At 51.3% G+C, this 8681-nt stretch overlaps 1 protein-coding gene across 1 annotated transcript in view; it reads right to left on the bottom strand.

Moving 5' to 3' along the window:
• The window catches only part of pir (pirin), a 146334-nt gene extending 138348 nt beyond the window's left edge, over positions 1–7986 (bottom strand). The window contains exon 1 of the mRNA XM_086006518.1: positions 7812–7986. The gene's annotated coding sequence lies outside the window, so the exon portion shown is untranslated. The remainder of the gene's footprint in view (positions 1–7811) is intronic.
• Positions 7987–8681: the final 695 nt, after the last annotated feature.

Consider the following 8681-nt stretch of genomic DNA (forward strand, 5'->3'; position numbering starts at 1 on the left):
GATTAGCAATGGAGAGGAGCAAGGAACAACCTAGAGTGGAACTTCTAAACTGGAATAGGGCTAACTTCAATGGGATGCAAAAGGATCTAGCCAGGGTAAAATGGAACCAATGACTAATAATATTCTGAACACCTTGCATTCCTTATACTGATTTGTCGTCAAAATACCCACTCTGCTGGGAGAGGTAACACCAGCTTCTAATGCTGCATACAGTCATCTCCCCAGAGATCATCTGGAACGCTTTACAATGCGTTGCTACTTCCTCATCCAGGCCTTTACAGTTATATATCATTGCAATTAGTTTTGTTAAGCGAATTCTAAGTTCTATACAGCATTATATGTTATTTAATGATTTAACCTTCACTCGCAGTCTGTGGCTGTTTGTTATCAAAACTTAGTCAAAACTGCCTTTGACTGTGCAGCTACATTTTGAACAAGTCTTAGCTTTTTAGTTACCCAGGAGTAATTATGGGTAATATTATTTGGTCAATAGCTACACTTGAAGTTATACATATATGATTCTCGTCTACTAAATATCTTTAAATATCAGCCTTTCGTACAAGTAAACAACTTTAGAATACTCGGTAAACACAAACAAAGTAAATAAAGGCACTGAGCAGTCTGCGTTATGGAAAATAAGCCAAGTTGCAGCTGCCATTACTCCCATGTGTGTTATTAGATGACACAGCTCTGTGGTCGACAATCTACCAGTCCGAGGTGTGTCCTCTTGCTTTTCAATCCATTCATTGATTTCAAAGTTGTAATCCTTTAAAATGCACTATTTATGTCAGGGTTTTATGACAATCAAATTGGAAAACACTTCAGTCATTCAAATAATTGCAGCAATTAAACTGGGCATTGCTATCAGGAGGAGTACTGAAGTACTGAGAGTGTGTAAAACAATAAGAAAGAACAAATTTGCATTTATACAGCACCTTCCATGACCTCAGGACATCCCAAAGTGCTTTACAGCCAATTAAGTCACTAATGGAATGTAGGGAAAGGAGCAACCAATCTGCGCATAGCAAGATCCCACAAACATCAATGGCCAAATCATCTGTTTTAATGATGTTAGTTGAGGGACACTAGGAGAATGACCCTGCTCTTTAAATAGTGCCATGGGATCTTTTACGTCCACCTGAGAGATCAAATTAGGCATCGGTTTAACATCTCATCCAAAAGACGGCACCTGCCCAGATTGTGTGCTCAAGTCCCTGGAGTGGGGCTTCAACATATCTTTGCTGAGCTTGTGGGGTTATTAAACCTCATGCCACATTGGAGAGGGCTCCAATGCTCACTATCTGTAACACTTCTTTTCACATCAACCCCTGAGAACCTGCTGGAGTCAAGCCCTCACCTGCTGCAGCCATGCTCTCACCTACTGGAGTATTGTCCTCACCTGCTAGAGTATTGTCCTCACCTGCTGGAGTCATGCCCTCACCTGCTGGTGTCATGCCCTCACCTGCTGGTGTCATGCCCTCACCTGCTGGAGTCATGCCCTCACCTGCTGGTGTCATGCCCTCACCTGCTGGTGTCACAGAATCACAGAAACCCCACAGTGCAGATAGAGGCCATTTCGGCCCATCGAGCCTGCACCGACACATATCCCACCCGATCCCCGTAACCCCTGCACCAACACATATCCCACCCTATCCCAATAACCCCACGTATTTAATCCCCCTAACACTAAGGGTCAATTTTTATCATAGCCAATCATCCTAACCCGCACATCTTTGGACTGTGGGAGGAAACCGGAGCACCTGGAGAAAACCCACGCAAACACGGGGAGAATGTGCAAACTCCACACAGACAGTCATGCCCTCACCTGCTGGAGTCATGCCCTCACCTGCTGGTGTCATGCCCTCACCTGCTGGTGTCATGCCCTCACCTGCTGGAGTCATGCCCTCACCTGCTGGTGTCATGCCCTCACCTGCTAGTGTCATGCCCTCACCTGCTGGTGTCATGCCCTCACCTGCTGGTGTCGCCCTCACCTGCTGGTGTCATGCCCTCACCTGCTGGTGTCATGCCCTCACCGGCTGGAGTCATCCCTCACCTACTGCAGCTATGCCTTCAGAAATACTTCCTCCGATTCCCCCAATATATCTTCCCAGCCTCCTAAGTGCAGTGCAGCAATTGCTTCTGTCCCACCAGTAACCTTCTATTGAACAGACCTTGCAGTTCTGGTGGGGGCAGCTTCAAGGCCAGTGACAAGCCAAAGGCCTGATCCACTGTATTTTTGGTGGTGGGTCGCAGGGCGTGCCATTTTGGGGTCCAAAATTTGTATGGGTTTTATGCTATATAGTTTAGCAATGCTGATGTTATCACCAGTATACCAGAGAGCAATTATCCGGAGAAGGAAGCCTTCATTTGGCGCAGCGACGTACTGGGTATGGTGCTGATCCCAATTTCCACTGCTGAACATCCAGGAGTATCTGAAGACAGAGTGCGACCAGCTGTATGCACCGTCTCCTCCCCTCACCCACACCCTAAGATGTGATGCTCAATATATCGGAGGGATGAAAGGCTGAGTGGATCTTGCTAAGATTCAAACCAGCATCTTCTAACTCAGGTCTGGCGTTCAGTAGAGCTGGCTAGCTCTCCACTTCAGGAGACACCAGGCAAACAGCACTCCTCTTCAGTTTCAATGCAACTCTGCTTTTAATGAATCAATAATTACAAAATGAATAATGGATGTAGTGTTGAAGGGTTTGTGCAGTGCTGTGCATTTTCTAAATACACATGTTTGTGCCGTGATATTATTTGTATACACATTAAAGATACAAATGACTTTTCAAATGTCAGGCTCCTGTCACAATACTGGAAAAAAAACAGTAACACTGAAAAGACAGGAGAATTTTGAAAACCTGGCTCTAACAAAGACATTTGGGATCTATCCTCTATTTCCGGGGAGGGGGGAGATCCTCTATCCCTGGGGGGGGGGGAACATCCTCTATCCCCGGGGTGGGGGGAGAATCCTCTATCCCCGGGGGGGTGGGGGGGGAATCCTCTACCCCCGAGGGTGGGGGGGAATCCTCTATCCCGGGGGGGGGGGGAAACATCCTCAATCCCGGAGGGAAACATCCTCTATCCCGGGAGGGGGAAACATCCTCTATCCCAGGGGGGGAAACATCCTCTATCCCGGGAGGGGGAAACATCCTCTATCCCAGGGGGGGAAACATCCTCTATCCCGGGGGGGAAACATCCTCTATCCCGGGAGGGGGAAACATCCTCTATCCCGGGGGGGAAATATCCTCTATCCCGGGGGGGGTGGGGAAACATCCTCTTTCCCGGCGGGGGGGGGGGGGAAACACCCTCTATCCCGGGGGGAAACATCCTCTATCCCGGGGGGGAAATATCCTCTATCCCGGGGGGGGTGGGGAAACATCCTCTTTCCCGGCGGGGGGGGGGGGGGAAACACCCTCTATCCCGGGGGGAAACATCCTCTATCCCAGGGGGGGGAAACATCCTCTATCCCGGGGGGGGGTGGGAAAACATCCTCTTTCCCGGCGGGGGGGGGCGGGGAAACATCCTCTATCCCAGGGGGAAACATCCTCTATCCCGGGGGTGAAACATCCTCTATCCCGGGGGGGAAACATCCTCTATCCCGGGAGGGGGAAACATCCTCTTTCCCGGGAGGGGGAAACATCCTCTATCCCAGGGGGGGAAACATCCTCTATCCCGGGAGGGGGAAACATCCTCTATCCCGGGAGGGGGAAACATCCTCTATCCCGGGGGGGAAACATCCTCTATCCCGGGGGGGAAACATCCTCTATCCCGGGAGGGGGAAACATCCTCTATCCCAGGGGGGGAAACATCCTCTATCCCGGGGGGGAAACATCCTCTATCCCGGGGGGGAAACATCCTCTATCCCAGGGGGAAACATCCTCTATCCCGGGGGTGAAACATCCTCTATCCCGGGGGTGAAACATCCTCTATCCCGGGAGGGGGAAACATCCTCTATCCCGGGGGGGAAACATCCTCTATCCCAGGGGGGGAAACATCCTCTATCCCGGGAGGGGGAAACATCCTCTATCCCAGGGGGGGAAACATCCTCTATCCCGGGGGGGAAACATCCTCTATCCCGGGGGGGAAACATCCTCTATCCCGGGGGGGAAACATCCTCTATCCCGGGGGGGAAACATCCTCTATCCCAGGGGGGGAAACATCCTCTATCCCAGGGGGGGAAACATCCTCTATCCCGGGAGGGGGAAACATCCTCTATCCCAGGGGGAAACATCCTCTATCCCGGGGGTGAAACATCCTCTATCCCAGGGGGGGAAACATCCTCTATCCCGGGAGGGGGAAACATCCTCTATCCCGGGGGGGAAACATCCTCTATCCCGGGGGGGAAACATCCTCTATCCCGGGGGGGAAACATCCTCTATCCCGGGAGGGGGAAACATCCTCTATCCCGGGGGGGAAACATCCTCTATCCCGGGGGGGAAACATCCTCTATCCCGGGGGGGAAACATCCTCTATCCCGGGGGGAAACATCCTCTATCCCAGGGGGAAACATCCTCTATCCCGGGGGGGAAACATCCTCTATCCCAGGGGGAAACATCCTCTATCCCGGGGGGAAACATCCTCTATCCCAGGGGGAAACATCCTCTATCCCAGGGGGAAACATCCTCTATCCCGGGGGTGAAACATCCTCTATCCCGGGGGTGGGGGGGGGGGGAGGGGGAAACATCCTCTTTCCCGGCGGGGGGGGGGGGGCGGGGAAACATCCTCTATCCCGGGAGGGGGAAACATCCTCTATCCCGGGGGGGAAACATCCTCTATCCCGGGGGGGAAACATTCTCTATCCCGGGAGGGGGAAACATCCTCTATCCCAGGGGGGGAAACATCCTCTATCCCAGGGGGGGAAACATCCTCTATCCCGGGGGGGGCGGGGAAACATCCTCTATCCCAGGGGGAAACATCCTCTATCCCGGGGGTGAAACATCCTCTATCCCGGGGGGGAAACATTCTCTATCCCGGGGGGGAAACATCCTCTATCCCGGGAGTGAAACATCCTCTATCCCGGGGGGGAAACATTCTCTATCCCGGGGGGGAAACATCCTCTATCCCAGGGGGGGAAACATCCTCTATCCCAGGGGGGGAAACATTCTCTATCCCGGGGGGGAAACATTCTCTATCCCGGGGGGGAAACATCCTCTATCCCGGGGGGGAAACATCCTCTATCCCAGGGGGGGAAACATCCTCTATCCCGGGGGGGAAACATTCTCTATCCCGGGGGGGAAACATCCTCTATCCTGGGGGGGGAAACATCCTCTATCCCAGGGGGGGAAACATCCTCTATCCCGGGGGGGGCGGGGAAACATCCTCTATCCCGGGGGGGAAACATCCTCTATCCCGGGGGGGAAACATTCTCTATCCCGGGGGGGAAACATCCTCTATCCCGGGGGTGAAACATCCTCTATCCCGGGGGGGAAACATTCTCTATCCCGGGGGGGAAACATTCTCTATCCCGGGGGGGAAACATTCTCTATCCCGGGGGGGAAACATCCTCTATCCCGGGGGGGAAACATTCTCTATCCCGGGGGGGAAACATTCTCTATCCCGGGGGGGAAACATTCTCTATCCTGGGGGGGGGAACATCCTCTATCCCGGGGGGGAAACATCCTCTATCCCGGGGGGGAGGGGGAAACATCCTCTATCCCGGGGGTGGGGGGGGGGGGAGGGGGAAACATCCTCTATCCCGGGGGGGGGGAAAACATCCTCTATCCCCGGTGGGGGGGGGGGGGGAAACATCCTCTATCCCCGGTGGGGTGGGGGGGAAACATCCTCTATCCTCGGTAGGGTGGGGGGGAAACATCCTCTATCTCTGGTGGGGGGGGGGGAAACATCCTCTATCCCCGGTGGGGGGGGGGAAACATCCTCTATCCCCGGTGGGGGGGAAACATCCTCTATCCCCGGTGGGGGGGAAACATCCTCTATCCCCGGTGGGGGGGAAACATCCTCTATCCCCGGTGGGGGGGGGGAAACATCCTCTATCCCCGGTGGGGGGGAAACATCCTCTATCCCCGGTGGGGGGGAAACATCCTCTATCCCCGGGGGGAGGGGGACATCCTTTAACGCGGGGGGGCGGGGTTATCCTCTATCCCTAGGGGGTGGTGGGGGGGTGAATCCTCTATCCCGGGGGGTTATCCTCTATCCCCGGAGGGGGGGGGGGACATTTGGGATCTGCCAGCTAGTTAATAATGAGGCTGCAGTGTGCTTTCATCAAGAAGCCCCTCTAGGCGGAACAGGTATGTCGATGCTGTACATTACACAAAGGGCCTTGCAGAGAGAAAAGGAAATGAAAGACAACAGATGTGACTGACACCATTTAGGGGGCAGATAGAGGAGACAGTGAAAGTGTGAAACTGCTGTCCACAACATTAAGCATCATCCAAGAGAATTCAGTATAAATGTCTCCCCTTGTTTTGCCTATGATGCCTACAGAAGTTTAATTGAAATATGTACCATTTATTATCATGTGAGGAGGAATGTGAGAGCATGTTCGATTAGCTTTAAGGTGCTTTTATATTGTGCTTGTTGCCATGGTCGTACTGTTGGGTCTCAGCTACAGACTGATGATTGAGCTCTCTTCCTTACCCACCTGTGAAGTGCCCTGGTATCATGGTGTCCTCCTCAGAGATCATTTCCTGCAGTTAGCTGTGCTTGTTTTTAGTCTTGTATTTAAACTGCAATAACCTTTCTCCAAACTGATGCAACTGTCTGTTTTATTTGGCACTGCTATCCTTTCTTTTAATTTTTAACCTTAATAAACTTTCTGAACTGGCTCCATTCTGATGGTTAAAAGGAAAGAAATAACAAAATAAAAGTGGATGATCCTGTGTAAATATTTTCCTTTCTCTATTGCCAATGGGTCACAGGTCACCTCAGCCATTACAGATATGCCCCTGTCAATCTTTGATGTATTTTTATATTAAACAGGAAGAGTAAACTTGTCCATTTATATTGGCAGAAACTTTACCCTTTGTCTGAGGCGTTCCTCCAACTGGTAAAAGCTGTTTTATTTTGATTTCGGATCCACAGTTAGTATGACTCACCACCCTCAATGTGCAATTCATTTTCAAAAGTTGCAGAACATTTTCAAAATTGAAGGCACACATTTGCTGAATCATTGCAAGTCATTCCAGGTTATACAAGGCGTCCTCCACATCCCACACTCAGGTCTGCAACACCTCGTCCTCGAACCAATCAAAGACTGTGCTCGCTCCTAGAATTGTGGTAACGAGTCTTCACTTTCTAACAGCAGTTTCTAGATCCCCACCATCAAAACTGGTTCAAATACTTCCAACGGCCAAGCTTATTCCCGCTGTACTTTCAGTTCGAAAGTCAACGATCCTCTCTGCCTCCTCCACACCAATGTTACATAAATAGTTCCATTTAACAACAAACTGCGGCCATGTATGTCATGATTTCCAGTGATAAAGAAAAATATCTGTCTCTTCCTGAATTGAGGAATTCTCGGCACAAGAGAGTCTACCACACTGACCCCTGATTCATTCAATCTCAGCAAGTTTTCAAACCCATTGCTGCTCTTGGAACAACACAAAAGGCAAAGAATCTGTCCAGCTGTGCACATGTCGCGAGAAAGACCTCGGACTTTACATTCCAGCTGTTTAACAGGATGCTTTTGTAGGTCAGGGCAAGCTTAGCCCTTTGTTCTCTCCCTATTCTTTTTCTGTCCCTTTTCTCTAAGATACACTTCTATGGATACCAGGCAACCTCCAGAACCATCCAGAGGGGCCCCAAAGGGAAGGGATCGTGGGTCGGGAGAGGTCAGTTAAGTTGCTCACCTTCTTTGTTGCAGGCAATCCCTAGGCCTGGTTTCCCTGAGTTCAGTCTACGATACCGCTGGCTGCCTCAGAACACACCAATCTTACAGAAGGGGGCCTCAAACAGGCGCTCGGCCCCGTATTCATAAATACGAAGGACTGAATGCCTGCTTCAGATGTGGATAAAGGATGCCTTTTGTTTGTCCTTACTCAATATGGCAGTGGCGCACTTCCGGCCGGAAATGTGTGCACACTTTCTGTCTACCACATTGAGGCCTTAGTAGTCCGTGTAGCGCCTGAAAAACTAACGCTGCAAGGACCAATTTCTCGGCGCTAGATTCTAGAGGTAATAACTTGGATAAATTTAACTAATTAATTCTCAAAAATAGTCAAGATTTAGTAAGGCTGCAATTGCAGGTCCCGCATAAGGTGATGTGAATCACGACAGTGCAAATTCTGCCTGGCTTGTTGGAAGCGGAGCTTGGAAAGAGCAAACCGTCATTTATTTATCAGCGATTTTCTTTTGTAGTCACACATCAACGGCACAGACTGTGAATGTCAAAACTACCTGAAAAAGCTGTTTGCAATTCATGGAGCACTTAGTCATCCCAATTTCCTCCAACTACATATTGGGAAGACCAAAGCCATTGGGGGAGAAATTGGGTGAGTAGCGCCACCTGTTAGCGCCTAAAGAGGCAGTCAGTGGCTGTAGCGCCACTGGCTGCGCCTCCTGCGATATTCAGCAGGGGCGCTAATGGTGGCGTTCACGGGGCCTTACTGTGCCAGCAGTGGCGCAAGTTAAGGTGGAGGTGTGGGGCGGCTGCTTTTTTCGGCGGCCGCCTGCCAGCACCTTCGTCCCTGGCCTCCTGATCCCCCCCCGCGGCATTGCCG

The sequence above is a fragment of the Somniosus microcephalus genome, chromosome 14 (genome assembly GCF_052327205.1).
Source record: "Somniosus microcephalus isolate GS21.2 chromosome 14, FLI_Smic_1.0, whole genome shotgun sequence".
Lineage (NCBI taxonomy): Eukaryota > Metazoa > Chordata > Chondrichthyes > Squaliformes > Somniosidae > Somniosus > Somniosus microcephalus.